Source organism: Amblyraja radiata, chromosome 16, assembly GCF_010909765.2.
Source record: "Amblyraja radiata isolate CabotCenter1 chromosome 16, sAmbRad1.1.pri, whole genome shotgun sequence".
Taxonomy (NCBI): domain Eukaryota; kingdom Metazoa; phylum Chordata; class Chondrichthyes; order Rajiformes; family Rajidae; genus Amblyraja; species Amblyraja radiata.
In genome coordinates, this window is record NC_045971.1 from 51,839,752 (window position 1) to 51,858,009 (window position 18,258).

Consider the following 18,258-nt stretch of genomic DNA (forward strand, 5'->3'; position numbering starts at 1 on the left):
TTAAACACAGAAAGTCTCTTTCGCTTTTCAGATACCTCATTGCAGCTGGAATGAACACATATGAGCAGGTAAAAGTAAAGATAACAGTTGTAATTTAATTTTCACTTTATTTAAACACAGAAACAGGGATTTAACCTAATTAGTCTGTGTTTAGGGTTCACATGAGCCTCTCCCCACCCTTATTTATTCATCCCATGACATGTATTTCTCTGGCTTCCCTTGAAGCCATTCGTGTCATTTGCCTTAATTATTGTTCAAAATACTAACTGCTGTTATGGCAAAGGAGTTTTCTGAATCACCTTTTGGATTTAGTGGTGTGGTGATTCCTTGTCTTGCTTCCTGCCATAAAGCATAGATTAGTCATTTTAAATCAGTTGAGTTGTTGAAGTCATTAAACACTTCACTCAAACCCTAGTATATGCTCATTGACCTTTAATCAATGAATTTGAAATGTAAGACTAATTGATCAAAATATTTTATCGTGGTTGTTGTGAGATTGCCCTCTGGAAGAACCGGTCACAAGAGGCTCCCAGTACAAAGAAACAAATTAAATCTGGTCCTGATGTGACATGGTAAAGCTCATGGCCTCTGACTTACTGAGTTTCCTGTTCTGTTACGATGTTCAATTTGGTTCTGGGCTGTTTCAATGCAGTTGTGATGAATTACCATGTGAGCCTGGGGGGTGGGCTGTGGGTGCAGGGTGGGGGATGGGCTGTGGGTGCAGGGTGGGGGATGGGCTGTCGGTGCAGGGTGGGGGATGGGCTGTGGGTGCAGGGTGGGGAATGGGCTGTGGGTGCAGGGTGGGGGATGGGCTGTGGGTGCAGGGTGGGGGATGGGCTGTGGGTGCAGGGTGGGGGATGGGCTGTGGGTGCAGGGTGGGGGATGGGCTGTGGGTGCAGGGTGGGGGATGGGCTGTGGGTGCAGGGTGGGGGATGGGCTGTGGGTGCAGGGTGGGGAATGGGCTGTGGGTTCAGGGTGGGGGATGGGCTGTGGGTGCAGGGTGGGGGATGGGCTGTGGGTGCAGGGTGGGGGATGGGCTGTGGGTTCAGGGTGGGGGATGGGCTGTGGGTGCAGGGTGGGGGATGGGCTGTGGGTGCAGGGTGGGGGATGGGCTGTGGGTGCAGGGTGGGGAAGAAAAGTCCACAGGGACTGGAATCAAGTCACTTGGTGTAAAATCAAAATACTGCAGTGCTGGAACTCTGAAATAACAACTGGAAACACCCACTGAATATATTTATTTTATACTTTGCTGATATTAACTGATTTTCACCCAGAGAGTTGTGCATCTGTGGTTTTCATCCTGAGAGTTGTGAATCTGTGGAAATCTCTGCTTCAGAAGGCAGTGGAGGCCAATTCTCTGGATGGTTTCAAGTGAGAGTTAGATAGAGCTGTTAAAGAAAGCGGAGTCAAGGGGTATGGGGAGAAGGCAGGAACGGGGTACTGATTGTGTGGTTAATCAGTCATGATCACAGTGGATGGTGGCGCTGGCTTGTAGGGGCAAATGGCCTACTCCTGCACCTATTCTCTATTGTCCATTGACTGATCAATATGATGTTCTTGCTGACAGATTATGAGGACATATAAACATGAAAGGAATCCATTTGATAAGGAATGTTGGAGAAACTTTACTGTCCTGTTGTTCGGTCACCAGCTATCGAGGTAAGATTGCCTTGTAAAATAAGAACTTGAGACAACGTAATGTATTGGCCAATCTGTATTATTTAAATACAGAAATGTTATTCAATCAATGAGTGAATTCCCGGTTTTACCCTGTGAGAAATATTTGCCTTCCACCCATCCTGCAGCTAAATTAACTTTTCCTTCCAGTTCCAATGAAGGGTCTTTGACCTAAAATCTTAACTCAATTTCTCTTCATACAGATGTAGCCTGATCGGCTGAGTATTTCCAGCATTTTCTGGTTTTATTGTGGCATTTAAATAAACCTCCTTGAGGGAGGATTTCTGCTGTCTGGCATCAGGCCACAGCAAATTCACATCCTGAAGTGTCCCAGCAATGGACACTGCTGTGTGAGGATCTTTACCCAAAGAACTGCGATGGTTCAAGATGGTAGTCCACCATCGCTTTCTCAAGGGCAATTGAAAATAGGCAATAAATGCAGATCCTATTAGGGATACTTGAAAAATATATTGATTTTCTTTAGCCAGAGGGTGGTGAATCTGTGGAATTCATTGCTACAGATCGCTGAGGAGGCCAAGACATTAAGTATTTTAAAAGAGGAGATTTATAGGTTTTTGATTAGTAAGGGTGTCAAAGGTTGGGGGAGAAGGCAGAATGGGGTTGAGAAAGAAAAACAGATCAGTTATGATTGAATGGTGGAGTTAACTTGATGGGCCGAATGGTCTATTTCTGCTCCTATGTGTTATGGTCTTATAGACTTCTTATGGTTCTAGCTGTATTGTAAGTCTAAACATCAGCATTACTAATTTAATTCACTTTGTTTTATTTTAGTTGCAAAAAAAAGAATGAAGTCACCGTGCTCCCAAGTTCTCTGGTGGAATGTCCGTCCGTCAGTTCAAAGTGTGCGGACACCACATCTGCCACTTTTATAGCCATCCTATCTCGTTCAAATGCTGTTGTTCCACTACCTGTCGCTTTTGTTCCTACTTTACCCAACCGCCCTCAAAGTGCCCCCTTTGCCCACTTTCTCTTACCTTAATGAAAACTCTGGTGCTCCATTTCAAACTCTTTCCTCTCAACTGGCCTATTTACCTGTTACCACATTAGCTACCCATTCCCCTAATAATACCCACGCCAGCCTCACTTTCCAGCAGCCCTTTGGAAAGCAACAGATTGTGTCACCTGGATGATTCTTGTGTCGTGATCAAACAGTGAGTACCTCTCAACAATAATAATATGTTAATTAATGAATGAAAATCTAGTTCAACAGAAAATTAAAACCAAAAGAAAAAAAATATTTTAACTTCTGACCATTTTCTTCAGGAATAGTCAGCTATTGTTTACAGGGATTGTCTTTTGCAGGCTCCAGCACAAATGTGACATTTGGGCAAAATGATTCTCCCTCAACGTGGATCAAAAAGTTAGCAATTCACAAACATCTGTGAGGACAGGAAGAGGCATAGAGGTAACATTCTACAAGTGTGACTTAGAATAGAATAGAATAGTTTCTTTATTGTCATTGTAACATGAACCATGTACAACGAAATTTAAAAATGTCAGCCAGTCAGTGCACCATTCAAACATTTCTAAAAGCTAACGATACATACAGAGGCCCGGGACCGTTGGAGACAGTGGAAGAGGGTCAGGGCGGTGAGTACTTAAATCGGGCGCGGGGCTTGTTTTCACAGAGGCCCAGGACCGTTGGAGACAGTGGAGGAGGGTCAGGGCGGTGAGTACTTAAATCGGGCACGGGGCTTGTTTTCACAGAGGCCCGGGACCGTTGGAGCGAGTGGAGGAGGGTCAGGGCTTTTACCGAAATCTGTAACGTTCCACACTCCATAGGTAGGGTTCTGGTGGAAGCCGCTGATTGGCGGAAGCAGACTAGAGGAAGCAGCTGATTGGGTGCAACCTTAGGTTAGCATTTCTGCTTTCTGGTTAAAGGTACAGTGCTTTAGTAAAGGTACAGTGGGCTAAAGGTACAGTGGGCTAAAGGTACAGTGCTTTTTGTTTATATAATAAAGGTGCAGTTTAAAGGGCAAGAGGGAGCAGCTGTTTGTGTCAGATACCTGCTGATTTCTCCCAGCAGTTTCTATTGTATTATACTGGTATCGGATCCAGGGTAAGGCGAGAGAATGACAGTCAGAGCAGTGTACTGTTCTGGATGTCAGATGTGGGAGGTCATGGTGTCGGATGGCCCTCCAGACGTCCACATCTGCACCAGGTGCAAAGAGATGGGGCTCCTAAGGGACCGTATTAGGTTCCTGGAGCAGCAGCTCGATGACCTCTGTCTGGTCAGGGAGAGTGACGAGGTCATAGAGGGGAGTTATAGGGAGGTGGTCACTCCAAAACCACGGGAGAGAGACATGTGGGTCACGCTAAGGAAGGGCAAGGGGCAGAGGCAGGAACGAGTGAGTACTCCAATGTCGGTACACCTTGCAAATAAGTACTCCTGTTTGAGTACGGATGGGGGTGACAGCCTACCCGGGGGGTAGCGACAGCGGACGGGCCTCCAGCACAGAGACCAGCCCTGTTGCTCCAAAAGGTAGGGAAAAAAAGAAGAGGGCAATAGTAATTGGGGACTCTATTGTTAGGGGGTCGGATAGGCGATTCTGTGGACGCAGTCGGGAGACCAGGATGGTGGTCTGCCTCCCTGGTGCCAAGGTCTCGGACGTGTCTCAACGCATCCAAGATATCCTGAAATCAGAGGGAGAGGAGCCTGAGGTCGTGGTACATATTGGTACAAATGACATAGGTAAAAAAAGTGAAGAGGTCCTGAAGGGAGGATTTAGGGAGTTGGGAGGAGAGTTAAGGAAAAGGACCAAAAAGGTAACAATCTCAGGATTACTGCCTGTACCACGCGACAGTGAGAGTAGGAATGGAGCGAGGTGAAGGATAAGTGCGTGGCTGAAAGACTGGTGCAGAGGGCAGGGATTCAAGTTTCTGGATCATTGGGACTTCTTTTGGGGAAGGTGGGACCTGTGCAGAAAGGATGGGTTGCACTTGAACCCGAGGGGGACCAATATCCTGGCGGGGAAATTTGCAAAGGCCACTGGGGAGACTTTAAACTAGAATGGTTGGGGCGAGGGACTCAAATAGAGAAAGCTAGTAGACAGAATGGGAGACAGGAAGCAGAAAAGGGAAGCACTCGGACACAAGAGGAGAAAGAAAAAAAGGAAATAAACAGAGAAGAAGAGACGGGGGGTTTCTTAAATGTGCATATTTTAATGCTAGGAGCATTGTAAGAAAGGTGGATGAGCTTAGAGTCTGGATAGACACCTGGAAGTATGATGTTGTGGCGATCAGTGAAACATGGTTGCAGGAGGGCTGTGATTGGAAACTAAATATTCCAGGATTTCGTTGCTTCAGGTGTGATAGAATTGGAGGGGCAAGAGGTGGAGGTGTTGCATTGCTAGTCAGGGAAGATATTACAGCAGTGCTTTGGCAGGATAGATTGGAGGGCTCATCTAGGGAGGCTATTTGGGTGGAACTGAGAAGTGGGAAAGGTGTAGCAACACTTATAGGGGTGTATTATAGACCGCCAAATGGGGAACGAGAATTGGAAGAGCAAATATGTAAGGAGATAGCAGATATTAGTAGTAAGCACAAGGTAGTGCGTGTGGGAGATTTCAACTTTCCACACACAGACTGGGAAACACATTCTGTAAATGGGCTGGATGGTTTGGAGTTTGTAAAATGTGTGCAGGATAGTTTTTTGCAGCAATACATAGAGGTACCTACTAGAGGAGGGGCAGTGCTGGACCTCCTGTTAGGAAATGAGACGGGACAGGTGGCGGAGGTATGCGTTGGGGAGCACTTCGGGTCCAGTGATCACAATACCATTAGTTTCAATATAATTATGGAGAAGGTCAGAACTGGACCTAGGGTTGAGATTTTTGATTGGAGAAAGGCTAACTTTGATGAGATGCGAGATGATTTAAAAGGAGTGGACTGGGACATTTTGTTTTATGGGAAAGATGTAGAAGAGAAATGGTGGACATTTAAAGGGGAAATTTTAAGAGTACAGAATCTTTATGTTCCTGTTCGGTTGAAAGGAAACAGTAAAAATTGGAAAGAGCCCTGGTTTTCAAGGGAAATTGGACATCTTGTTCGGAAAAAGAGGGAGATCTACAATAATTATAGGCAGCATGAAGTAAATGAGGTGCTTGTGGAGTATAAGGAATGTAAAAAGAATCTTAAGAAAGAAATTAGAAAAGCTAAAAGAAGATATGAGGTTGCTTTGGCAAGTAAGGTGAAAGTAAATCCAAAGGGTTTCTACAGCTATATTAATAGCAAAAGGATTACGAGGGATAAAATTGGTCCATTGGAGAAACAGAGTGGACAGCTATCTGCAGAGCCAAAAGAGATGGGGGAGATATTGAACAATTTCGTTTCTTCGGTATTCACCAAGGAGAAGGATATTGAATTATGTGAGGTAAGGGAAACGAGTAGAGTAGTTATGGATACTATGAGTTTCAAAGTAAAAGAAGTACTGACACTTTTGAAAAATATAAAAGTGGATAAGTCTCCAGGACCTGACAGGATATTCCCTAGGACATTGAGGGAAGTTAGTGTAGAAATAGCCGGGGCTATGACAGAAATATTTCAAATGTCATTAGAAACGGGAATAGTCCCCTAGGATTGGCGTACTGCGCATGTTGTTCCATTGTTTAAAAAGGGTTCTAAGAGTAAACCTAGCAATTATAGACCTGTTAGTTTGACTTCAGTGGTGGGCAAATTAATGTAAAGATACTTAGAGATAATATATATAAGCATCTGGATAAACAGGGTCTGATTAGGAACAGTCAACATGGATTTGTGCCTGGAAGGTCATGTTTGACTAATCTTCTTGAATTTTTTGAAGAGGTTACTAGGGAAATTGACGAGGGTAAAGCAGTGGATGTTGTCTATATGGACTTTAGTAAGGCCTTTGACAAGGTTCCTCATGGAAGGTTGGTTAAGAAGGTTAAACTGTTGGGTATAAATGCAGGAATAGCAAGATGGATTCAGCAGTGGCTGAATGGGAGAAGCCAGAGGGTAATGGTGGATGGCTGTTTGTCGGGATGGAGGCAGGTGACTAGTGGGGTGCCTCAGGGATTTGTGTTGGGTCCTTTGTTGTTTGTCATGTACATCAATGATCTGGATGAAGGGGTGGTAAATTGGATTAGTAACTATGCAGATGATACCAAGATAGGGGGTGTTGTGGATAATGAAGAGGATTTCCAAAGTCTACAGAGTGATTTAGGCCATTTGGAAAAATAGGCTGAAAGATGGCAGATGGAGTTTAATGCTGATAAATGTGAGGTGTTACACCTTGGCAGGACAAATCAAAATAGGACGTACATGATAAATGGTAGGGAATTGAAGAATACAGTTGAACAGAGGGATCTGGGAATAACCGTCCATAGTTCCTTGAAGGTGGAATCTCATATAGATAGGGTGGTAAAGAAAGCTTTTGGTATGCTAGCCTTTATAAATCAGAGCATTGAGTATAGAAGCTGGGATGTAATGTTAAAATTGTACAAGGCATTGGTGAGACCAAATCTGGAGTACGGTGTACAATTTTGGTCGCCCAATTATAGGAAGGATGTCAACAAAATAGAGAGAGTACAGAGGAGATTTACTAGAATGTTGCCTGGGTTTCAACAACTAAGTTACAGAGATAGGTTGAATAAGTTAGGTCTTTATTCTCTGGAGCGCAGAAGGTTAAGGGGGGACTTGATAGAGGTCTTTAAAATGATGAAAGGGATAGACAGAGTTGATGTGTTCAAGCTTTTCCCTTTGAGAATAGGGAAGATTCAAACAAGAGGACATGACTTAAGAATTAAGGGACAGAAGTTTAGGGGTAACATGAGGGGGAACTTCTTTACTCAGAGAGTGGTAGCGGTGTGGAATGAGCTTCCAGTGGAAGTGGTGGCGGCAGGTTCGTTGGTATCATTTAAAAATAAATTGGATAGGCATATGGATGAGAAGGGAATGGAGGGTTATGGTATGAGTGCAGGCAGGTGGGACTAAGGGAAAAAAGTTGTTCGGCACGGACTTGTAGGGCCGAGATGGCCTGTTTCCGTGCTGTAATTGTTATATGGTTATATGGTTATAAACCCTGGTTGGGAACAAATAAATTGCAGAATAATTAAATGCTGTTCAGTTCTATCTCCACAATGGAGGGCACAATTAAAGCCCTGTCCCATGGTACGAGTTCATTCCAAGAGTTCTCCCGAGTTTGCCCTGATTCGAACTCGGAAATTTAGGATAATGGCCACTCGTCGGTACTCGGGGCTCTCGTGGTCATTTTTCATCATGTTGAAAAATCTTCACGAGTCGTCCCGTGCTTTCCTGCCGTTAGCGAGTCTTCCCGAGTACCTGCCGTTAGCGCTAAGAAATGTCCCCGAGCTCCGACGTACCCGCTACGTTCATTCACCGTGCTTACCACAAGTTTGATTTTTTTTAAACTCGGGAGAGCTCTTGGAATGAACTCGCACCGTGGGACAGGGCTATTAGGTTTCTATATGTGTGGAAGGTAGGAATTGAAAGAAATCAATGTTAGGATTAATGACATAGTGCTTGGAGATTATGGCGATAGAAGCAGGACATCACTGAAGTTTGGTGATCTACTTCCAGTGGACTAAAGGAATTTGATATGATAAATTATTTGGATGCAGGAACAAACTGAAACACCTCCAATAATCTATATTCTATCCTATGGGGAGAAGGCAGGAAGGGGATACTGATTGTGGATGATCAACCATGATCACAGTGAATGGTGGTGCAGGCTCAAAGGGCCAAATGACCTGCTCCTGCACCATTCAGGTAATTGTCATATGACATTGTCTATTGTCTATAAAATGGAATTCAGAAAATTAAACAATGCATTGTTGCCAAGAGATGGTCTGTAATGTTCCGTTGCTGTGGTAGCATTAGGTCAGTTCAACAACCTGATGGGACAGTAGCTTTTTTCGAACTGGGAGTGTGGGACGTTTACACTTCTGTGGCTACTGTCGATGGTAACAGTGAGAAGAGAGCACGGCTTATCCCATTTCAGCGATTAGTTGAGCAGACTTAACCTGAACAACTTGGTATTCTTTACATCTTTATATTCTGAGACCTTTCCTGTAAAAGATCTTTCACGGCGAAGTGTTGCGACTATCCGCAGAAACTGCGTGCCTTTGTAATCAATTCCCCTCGCAGTAGACAATAGCCTTCTTTGTCATCAGGAGGCTAAATTCAATCTGGAAATTGTCCGCTTGGGGAAAGATCATCAAATATATTAATATATTGTGACATTTGGATTGATACAGGTATTGTAATTTTCTTTTCCACTTACCTTGTATAGTGCTGATAATCAGAATCCGAATCAGAATGCTTTATTGTCATTGCATGTGTCACATACAACGAGATTACTGTGTCTCTCCATTTAAAAGAACTTCAAACATTCACATACTCATACTTTTTACACTCCCTCCCTCCCCAAACCCACCCATGGATTCACATTTACATAAATTAACACTGTCTCCCACCCCCCCCCCCCCTCCTTCCCCATAACCCGCTCCCGAGACAGAGTTCAGTTCCAAGATTGCTGATGGGTGAAAGCTGTTCTTGAGTCTGGCAGTGCATGACTTTAGCGACCTGTACCTTTTTCCTGAGGCCAGCAGTGTGAAAAGGTGGTGACAAGGGTGTGTAATGTCTTTCACGATATTACAGGTCCTGCTGCGGCATCTGGAGTGGTAAATGTCCTCCAGAGGGGGCAGGGGGAGTCCAATGATACCCTGGGCAGTTTTTATCACCCTCTAGAGAGCTGCTCTGTCAGCTGCTAAACAGTTCCCAAACCAGGCAGTTATGCAGTAAGTCAGTTTGCTTTTTACCGAACAGCGGTAGAAAGACTCCAGACTCTGATCATTTACATCAGCAAAAAAATACAGCCATTAGAACACCCGCGCTCAGTGACTCCTCCCTCCAGTCAATCACGAGGGTTCGATTACCCAGAGCCACCACCGGGTGTCGCTACACTATGTTATTCCCCTTTTTCAAACACTCCCTACACATTAGTGGCAATTTTATGGAGGCTATTTACGGAAACCTAAAAAGCTGCATGTGTTTGGGATGTGGGAGGAAACTGGATCACCCGGAGGAATCCCACACAGTCACTCAAACTCCACAGAACCCAATGTCCGTATGGAACCAAGGTCTCTGGTGCTGTGAGGTAGTAGCTCTACTGGCTGTGCCATTGTGCTGCTCATTTTATGAGTGAAAATTCCATTGTTTTCTTTGTTTTGAGTTTTAGTTACTTTGAGAATAGAGCAGGATATGCTTTTGAGTCAGTTTATAGACACATATCCTGCGAGAATTGCCAATCCAGTGATAAGGAAGTGCTACACTGTTCGAGGTGCCAATTCTGGATGAACTAGAGGCCTAATCTGTCGTCTTACGTTCAGTGATACTATTTGATGAATACCAGGGATTTTTGATGCCTAATACTTAAACAGGAACCAACTTCACCAGAATATTTTATCTGGCAATTGGGGGAACTTTGCCATGTCCAAATCAGCTGGTTTGTTTTCCTGTATCCTAGCAGTGACAATAATTCAAAATTATTGGGATGCTGAAAAATGGAAAGTGCTCATGGAAAAAGCAATTTGTTTGTGTCCTTGCACATGGAAATGGAAATGGGATGAAATACAGATAAGTCCAATATCGGCAAAGGAAATCTATATAGAACTTTGGCCATACTTGTAGAATTAAACAACAGCTGATAGGAGGTGCTGTAAGGCTCAAGTTTGCAATTGGATATCAAGCTATGTTCTACTTTTGTGCAGTGCAGGATGGCAAACTTTCTTCACAAGTAGGGCCAGATTTAGCAACAGTCGTTGTAAATAAGCTGATCAACTGTGGCACAGTTATGGAATATGATGTTAAACTAATTACATTGAGATGCAACTTTAATCTGTGTCTTAACTTTTAATTTGCTGTTTTTGCACCATTTTGTGACGTGATGAAATCTGTGAAATTAAGGTAATTTGGGACGTTTGTGTATGATTTGATACAGGTAGTTCTGCTGTAATGGTTATTTTATTCGTGTGAATTGGATGTAATGTGGATTTTGTGAACATTATTTATATTAAGTGGACCTAATTGATAACATGATTTGATTGATCTACCTTGCGTTTGAATACCTCATGTGATCTAACCTTGACATCATCCAGGATATAAAAATCCAGAGATTCATCATTCACTGAGAGAGGAAATTCTTGCACACCTCTGTTTTAAATGGCAGCTCCTTTGTCTTGTGATCCATACATGTTACACCTTTCAGTTGCCTCAGTTTTATTTCCATTGTTGCATCTAGCGTGCTCAGGATATTTCCTATTTTAACCATTTTGTTTTGTAATAGGCTGGCTTTCCATTGGGTAGAGAAATATTACCCTAAAACTATGTGTTGATATTATGTGTTCATTGAAAGCTACGTTCATCAAAGTGAAACCATGTACATGTTCGATTATCAAAAGTTAACTGAAATTTAACCCTGCTTCCAAAAGAATTGAGGTCCCAAGTTCCACGTATCCACTCTCATAGAAATATTTTGTGTTTTGCATTGCATTGTCCATTATTGCAACTCCTCATTATTGAGCATTATTGAGGCATCTTTGAGCCCTTAATCCTGCTCTGCTTATTGGTTGTAAGGAATTTAGATGTATAATCATTTCACACATTGGAACTACCTGAATTTTAGAGCCCAGCTGCCTTCATACTTGTTGCCTTTCCCCCCATAACCTCTGACACCCGCACTAATCAAAACTCTATCAATCTCCGCCATAAAATATCCATTGACTTGGCCTCCTCATCCTTCAATGGCAATGAATTAGACAGATTCACCACCCTCTGATTAAGAAATTCCTGCTCTCCATTCACTTTAATGTCTCTTTATTATCTGCCACTGCATTGGGTGTCACTTTCTTCAATTGGACCCCTCTGCCATTTGCTAATCTCATCATTCGCATCATTAGTACTGAACTATTATCTACCGCTTTGATGACCCTTGGACTATCCTTGATCAGACTTTGCTGGGGTTACCTTGCGCTGTAAATGGGTCGATTGCAAACGTGTATTGTCCTTCTGCTGACTGGTCAGCACGCAACAAAAGCTTTACACTGTACCTCGGTACACGTGACAACAAACTAAACGTAAACTCAAGAGCATAGACCATAGAACAGTACAGCACAGGAACAGGCCCTTTGGCCCACAATGTCCGTGCCACGGATGATGCCCGGTTAAATTAATCTCTGCTCTGTACCAATTCTATTTAATTATTATTTTGGTTATTTTGCAGCCACATTAAAGTAAGAGCATGTGGAGGTGCATTTGTGCAAATGAAAAGCCTCTTGCATCAGCGGGGGTAAGTATTTTTGTAATTTCCTGTTGTTGCATTTACATTTACAACATTTGTATTTGTATTCATGATATATTTTGGAATTTAGTTTTTCCTTGTATAAAATAATGTGTGGACTACAATCACTTGCTTATGATTTCAATTGCAAAAATATTTCATGAAAATGCTTTTCCTTTGCTTAACTTAATTTGTCTGTTATATTTTGCCTCTGGTAAATGTTAGCCGTTTCAAATTGAATTTCTCATGTTTTATTATTTGTTATTGGCATGACTAATTTTTATTAGATGGGTTGTGCATATTGAGGCCGAGAAATTTTTATTTGTGTGATGTGACTGGTTCACTACTTGAAAAAATACATTCTCCTCTAAGTAAACCTGGGACGTTTATGACATTCATGATTTTCTTCCTGTCCTGTGCAGTGATGAGCAATGGTGGGCCACTAATGTAAATGCAACCCTTGAAAAGATGGGCATCCTGTTTGTTCCAATATAAAGGCGATTGGTCTGAGCACGACCCAAGCTCTTGGTACTAGGAGTCAGCTGCTCATCATAACACCTTACCTTGTGGGCAGCATTGACCACCAATTCTAAACTCCTCTGCTCCAACGTATCACTACTCACCCACAGTCATCAGAGAGCTATTGGCCCTCACTGAGGCCTGAATTGATCCTTGGTTTTCACTTACGATACGATACAATAAAACTTTCTTCATCCCCGGAGGGAAATTGGTCGCCAACAGTCACAACACACAAGGTGCACGAAAACTTGAAATTAAAAGTGCAAATAAAAATAAAAAGACATGCGACTGTTGGCTGGCTGCCGTGTGCACAACGCCTTAAACGGAACGAACAAACAAACAAACGCAGGCTTATCCCCTGGGTAGAGAATTATAAATGTAGAGTATTTCCCCCACACCGGGACCCACATTGTTCTACCACCGTCCCACATGGCAGTCCCCCATCGCCGGATCCCCATTGTTCTTCACGGCAGTGGGGGGACGCCTGGTCCCCATTGTCTTCCCCCCCCCCCCCCCCCCCCCCCACTATCATTGAACGCTGATTGCGGGTTGATCGTGAGGCCCCACTGCCGCTGAGGCTCCCGTTGCCGCTGAGGCTCCCGTTGCCGCTGAGGCTCCCGTTGCCGCTGAGGCTCCCGTTGCCGCTGAGGCTCCCGTTGCTGCTGAGGCTTCCATCACCGCCGCTGCTGAGGCTCCCGTTGCCGCTGAGGCTCCCGTTGTCGCTGAGGCTCCCACTGCCGCTGAGGCTCCCGTTGCTGCTGAGGCTCCCGTTGCCGCTGAGGCTCCCACTGCCGCTGAGGCTCCCACTGCCGCTGAGGCTCCCGTTGCTGCTGAGGCTCCTGTTGCTGTTGAGACTTCCATCACCGCTGCCGCTGAGGCTCCCGCTGCCGCTGAGGCTCCCGTTGCCGCTGAGGCTCCCGTTGCCGCTGAGGCACCCGTTGCTGCTGAGGCTCCCGTTGCTGCTGAGGCTCCCACTGCCGCTGAGGCTCCCGTTGCTGCTGAGGCTCCCGTTGCTGTTGAGGCTTCCATCACCGCCGCTGCTGAGGCTCCCGCTGCCGCTGCGGCTCCCGTTGCCGCTGAGGCTCCCGTTGCCGCTGAGGATCCCGTTGCCGCTGAGGCTCCCGTTGCCGCTGAGACTCCCGTTGCCGCTGAGGCTCCCGTTGCCGCTGAGGCTCCCGTTGCCGCTGAGGCTCCCGTTGCCGCTGAGGTTGCCGCTGAGGCTCCCGTTGCTGCTGAGGCTCCCGTTGCCCCTGAGGCTCCCGTTGCTGCTGAGGCTCCCATCACCGCCGCTGCTGAGGCTCCATCAGCCCAGGCAGACCTCGCCATCCGGCTTCACCTCGGTCCCCTGGGAGGCCTGTGGGGCGAGTCTAGCCAACTGGTGCACGTTCCGGTCGGCGGCGCGGTTGTTCGGTGGGTGGATTGGGTCCACGCGGCTCCTAGGGTCACTCCCACCTCACGTGTGCGATCTCTCCAGGACACTTCCCCTTTTCCCAGTATTACTAGAAAATCAGACTTGCATCCCAGATACAAAGAAATGCAGATGCTGGTTTATATCAACAATGGGCACACTGCTGGAGTAATGGTGGTGCAACAGTAGAGTTGCTGCCTTACAGTGTCAGGGAACTGGGTTCGATCCTGACTACAGGTGCTTGTCTGTACAGAGTTTGTACCTTCTCCCCGTGACCTGCGTGGATTCTCTCCGGGATCTCAGGTGTCCTCTCACACTGAATATTTCAACACTGTTTTCTCTGAAATCTGATTCACTATGATGCAGTTATTAATGGTGACCAATTATTCTGCAGGCACTGAGCTGCCAGAAGACTAAAGGTAAGTATTCGGCGGCTGATTTAACTGAGCAGCTGGCTCAGTATGAACAGCAAATAGTGCAGCTCAAAGACCAAATTCTGGACAAAGAAACCCAGCTTCACGTGAGAGATGAACAGCTTAAGGTAACATCAATTCCAGTTGAATATTTGTAACCCTCACTGAGTGAGCTATTACAGTGATCTGTGTACTTTGTGTTTGCATTTCTGCAGTTGGATTTCACTTTAAAGCCTGAAAATTCAGTCTAAAATATTGCAAGTTTTCTTTTTAACAATAACAATTAACAATGCCTCTTGTTTTCTAAAGCAAAGACTATTGTTAAACCGTTTCATGTCGTGTGTCGGAACTTTTCAAGGAAATTGAAAGCATGCCTTCACACATCTCTGAAGGTGGACAGATCATCAGGTCCGGCAGAAATGTTTCCCAGCCAGTTAAAAGAAGCAAGGGTGGAAACAGCTGACGTTCTGACTAAATGTTTTCAGTCTTCCCTTGCCAAAGGAATGGTGCCAGAAAATTGTTCAAATTGTCGAGGAGTGCTTCCTGTTATTATATAATAGTAAAGATGAAATTGTACAGGAGAAGATGCAGATGGGATTTAGTTTAGTTAATTGTCACATGTATCGAGTAAACTATTAAAGAATACAAGTTTCTGCCAAATGTTGAGAGGTTGGGTGAGGAGGCACAGTGTTGGGTGGCACGCTGGCACAACGGTAGAGTTGCTGCCTTGCAGCACTTGTAGCGCCACAGACCCGGGTTCCATCCCAATTACGGGTGCTGTCTGTACATTCTCCCCTTGACTGTGTGAGTTTTGCTTTTGTTTGTTTTTAGTCTGTTTTATTTGTGTGTGTGTTAGCGTATCTTTAGTTTGTATTATGTGGGGGTAAGTGGGGGATTGGGGAAAGGAGAAACTTTTATTAACTCTTCCCTCGACGGAGGTGCCACTTTTTGCGTATTGCATCTCCGCCGGCATTGTGGCCAAACATCGTGGAGCTGGAGGTAGCTTTGTTAGGGATCAACGTCGGGAGCTCCAACTGCAGGACCTTTGATCGGCGACTGCGGGAGTTTCGATTGCCCCGACCGTGGGAGAAAAGGAGGAAGATGGTAAAAGTTATTCACCTTCCATCACAGACGGGAATATGTGGTCGTAAAAACCACGATGGAGGAGCTGCCTACCCTGGTGGGGACTCGGAGGGGTTTCCGTGAGTGAAGATTTTCTTTTGTATAAATCTTCCCATTCTTTTTTTCTAAATCAGCCCATCAACCCTTTTATGATCTGTTATGGTGCAGAATCACATTTTATGTGGAGCCTTGCAACATTGTCATTCTGGTTAGTGCAGTGATCCTGGAGCCTGGTGCGAGTGTGGACGGCTTTCTGACTTTGGGCGGACAGGGACTGCAGAGAGAGTACAGCGGTCGGTGAAGGAGCGTGTGTGTGGCCCGGACATTGAACTGATGGCTGTGGGTCTCCGCTTATGCTGGGTGCCCTAGGGATTCTCACACGCCGGTGTGGTGGCTGTTTATGTTTAATCTTTATGTAGTTTTGTGTCTTGTTGCATTTTTGGATGTGTGTGGTAAATCATATTTCACTGTACCTCAGTACACGTGACAATAAAGGACCATTAAACCATTGAATGTGAATTAATGATTTTATCCCCTGATTTCATTAATGATAGTTTTAATTTTAACGTCTTAATACCAAGGTGGAATTGAAGAATTGGTGCATTTAAATTACAAATGTTGCGTGTGTGTGATTTCCATTCTATGTTGCTAAGTTTTAATTACTGTTAGGAGGTATTAATTACGTTAACTTTCTCAGTTGCTGGAAGACCTCAAGGTAAAACTCCGTGAAAACGAAGAGGCATTATTGGAAAAGACGCAACTTGTGGATGTGTTGGAGAAAAAGCTTGATGGAAATTATCGGGAGCTAGCGGTAAGGACATCATTGTTTGCAGCTGTGTGAATGTCTATTACAGGGAAAGATCTCTGCAACCAGCTAAGGGATTCTGTTGTAACTGGCAGTGAAATCAAAATAGCAGGGAGCCTCTTGGAATAAATCTGTAAATAGAAACATAGAAACATAGAAAATAGGTGCAGGAGGAGGCCATTCGGCCCTTCGAGCCTGCACCGCCATTCACTATGATCATGGCTGATTATCCAACTCAGTATTCTGTACCTGCTTTCTCTCCATACCCCCTGATCCCTTTAGCCACAAGTGCCACATCTAACTCCCTCTTAAATATAGCCAATGAACTGGCCTCAACTACATTCTGTGGCAGAGATTTCCACAGATTCACCACACTCTGTGTAAAAAATGTTCTTCTCATCTCAGTACTAAAAGATTTCCCCTTTATCCTTAAACTGTGACCCCTTGTTCTGGACTTCCCCAACATCAGGAACAAACTTCCTGCATCTAGCCTGTCCAACCCCTTAAGAATTTTGTAAGTTTCTACAAGATCCCCCCTCAATCTTCTAAATTCTAGCGAGTACAAGCCGTGTCTATCCAGTCTTTCTTCATATGAAAGTCCTGACATCCCAGGAATCAGTCTGCTGGACTTTCTCTGTACTCCCTCTATGGCAAGAATGTTATTCCTCAGATTAGGAGACCAAAATTGTATGCAATACTCCAGGTGTGGTCTCACCAATTCCCTGTACAACTGTGGCTAGAACCTCCCTGCACCTTTTCTCAAATCCTTTTGCTATGAATGCTTACATACCATTTGCTTTTTTCACTGCCTGCTGCACCTGCATGCCTACTTTCAATGACTGGTGTACCATGACACCCAGGTCTCATTGCATCTCCCCTTTTCCTAATCGGCCACCATTCAGGTAATAGTGTACTTTCCTGTTTTTGCCACCAAAGTGGATAACCTCACATTTATCAACATGAAAAAATGTGAAGATTTTCTTTTGTATAAATCTTCCCATTCTTTTTTTCTAAATCAGCCCATCAACCCTTTTATGATCTGTTATGGTGCAGAATCACATTTTATGTAGAGCCTTGCAACATTGTCATTCTGGTTAGTGCAGTGATCCTGGAGTCTGGTTCGAGTGTGGACGGCTTTCTGACTTTGGGCGGACAGGGACTGCAGAGAGAGTACAGCGGTTGGTGAAGGAGCGTGTGTGTGGCCCGGACATTGAACTGATGGCTGTGGGTCTCCGCTTATGCTGGGTGCCCTAGGGATTCTCACACGGTGCTGTGGTGGCTGTTTATGTTTAATCTTTATGTAGTTTTGTGGCTTGTTGCATTTTTGGTATGTGTGTGGTAAATCATATTTCACTGTACCTCAGTACACGTGACAATAAAGGACCATTAAACCATTGAATGTGGATTAATGATTTCATCCTCTGATTTCATTAATGATAATTTTAATTTTAATGTCTTAATACCAAGGTGGAATTGAGGACCTAACTATTGGTGCAGTTGAATTACAAATGTTGCGTGTGTGTGATTTCCATTCTATGTTGCCCAGATTTATCTGTTAGGAGGTATTAATAACTTGTTAGCTTCCTCAGTTGCTGGAAAACCTGAAGGGAAAACTCCATGAAAGCGAAGAGGCATTGTTAGAAAGGACACAACTTGTGGATGTGTTGGAGAAAAAGCTTGATGGGAAGAATCAGGAGCTAGCGGTAAGGACATCATTGTTTGCTGTTGTGTGAATGTCTATTACAGGGAAAGATCTCTGCAACCAGCTAAGGGATTCTGTTGTAACTGGCAGTGAAATAAAAATAGCAGGGAGCCTCTTGGAATAAATCTGTAAATATGAAAAAATGTGAAGATTTTCTTTTGTATAAATCTTCCAATTATTTTTTTGTAAATCAACCCTTTTATGAAGTGTTATAGTGCAGAGTCACAGTTTATGTGGAGCCTTGCAGTGTTGTCATTCTGGTTATGACAGGTT

General features: G+C 44.4%; 1 protein-coding gene across 1 annotated transcript in view; it reads right to left on the reverse strand.

Moving 5' to 3' along the window:
- LOC116982232 (zinc finger protein 850-like) overlaps nt 1-18,258 on the reverse strand; it is a gene marked incomplete at its 3' end in the record, with an annotated part of 210,034 nt that overhangs the window by 34,353 nt on the left and 157,423 nt on the right. The gene's annotated exons all lie outside the window — the stretch shown is intronic.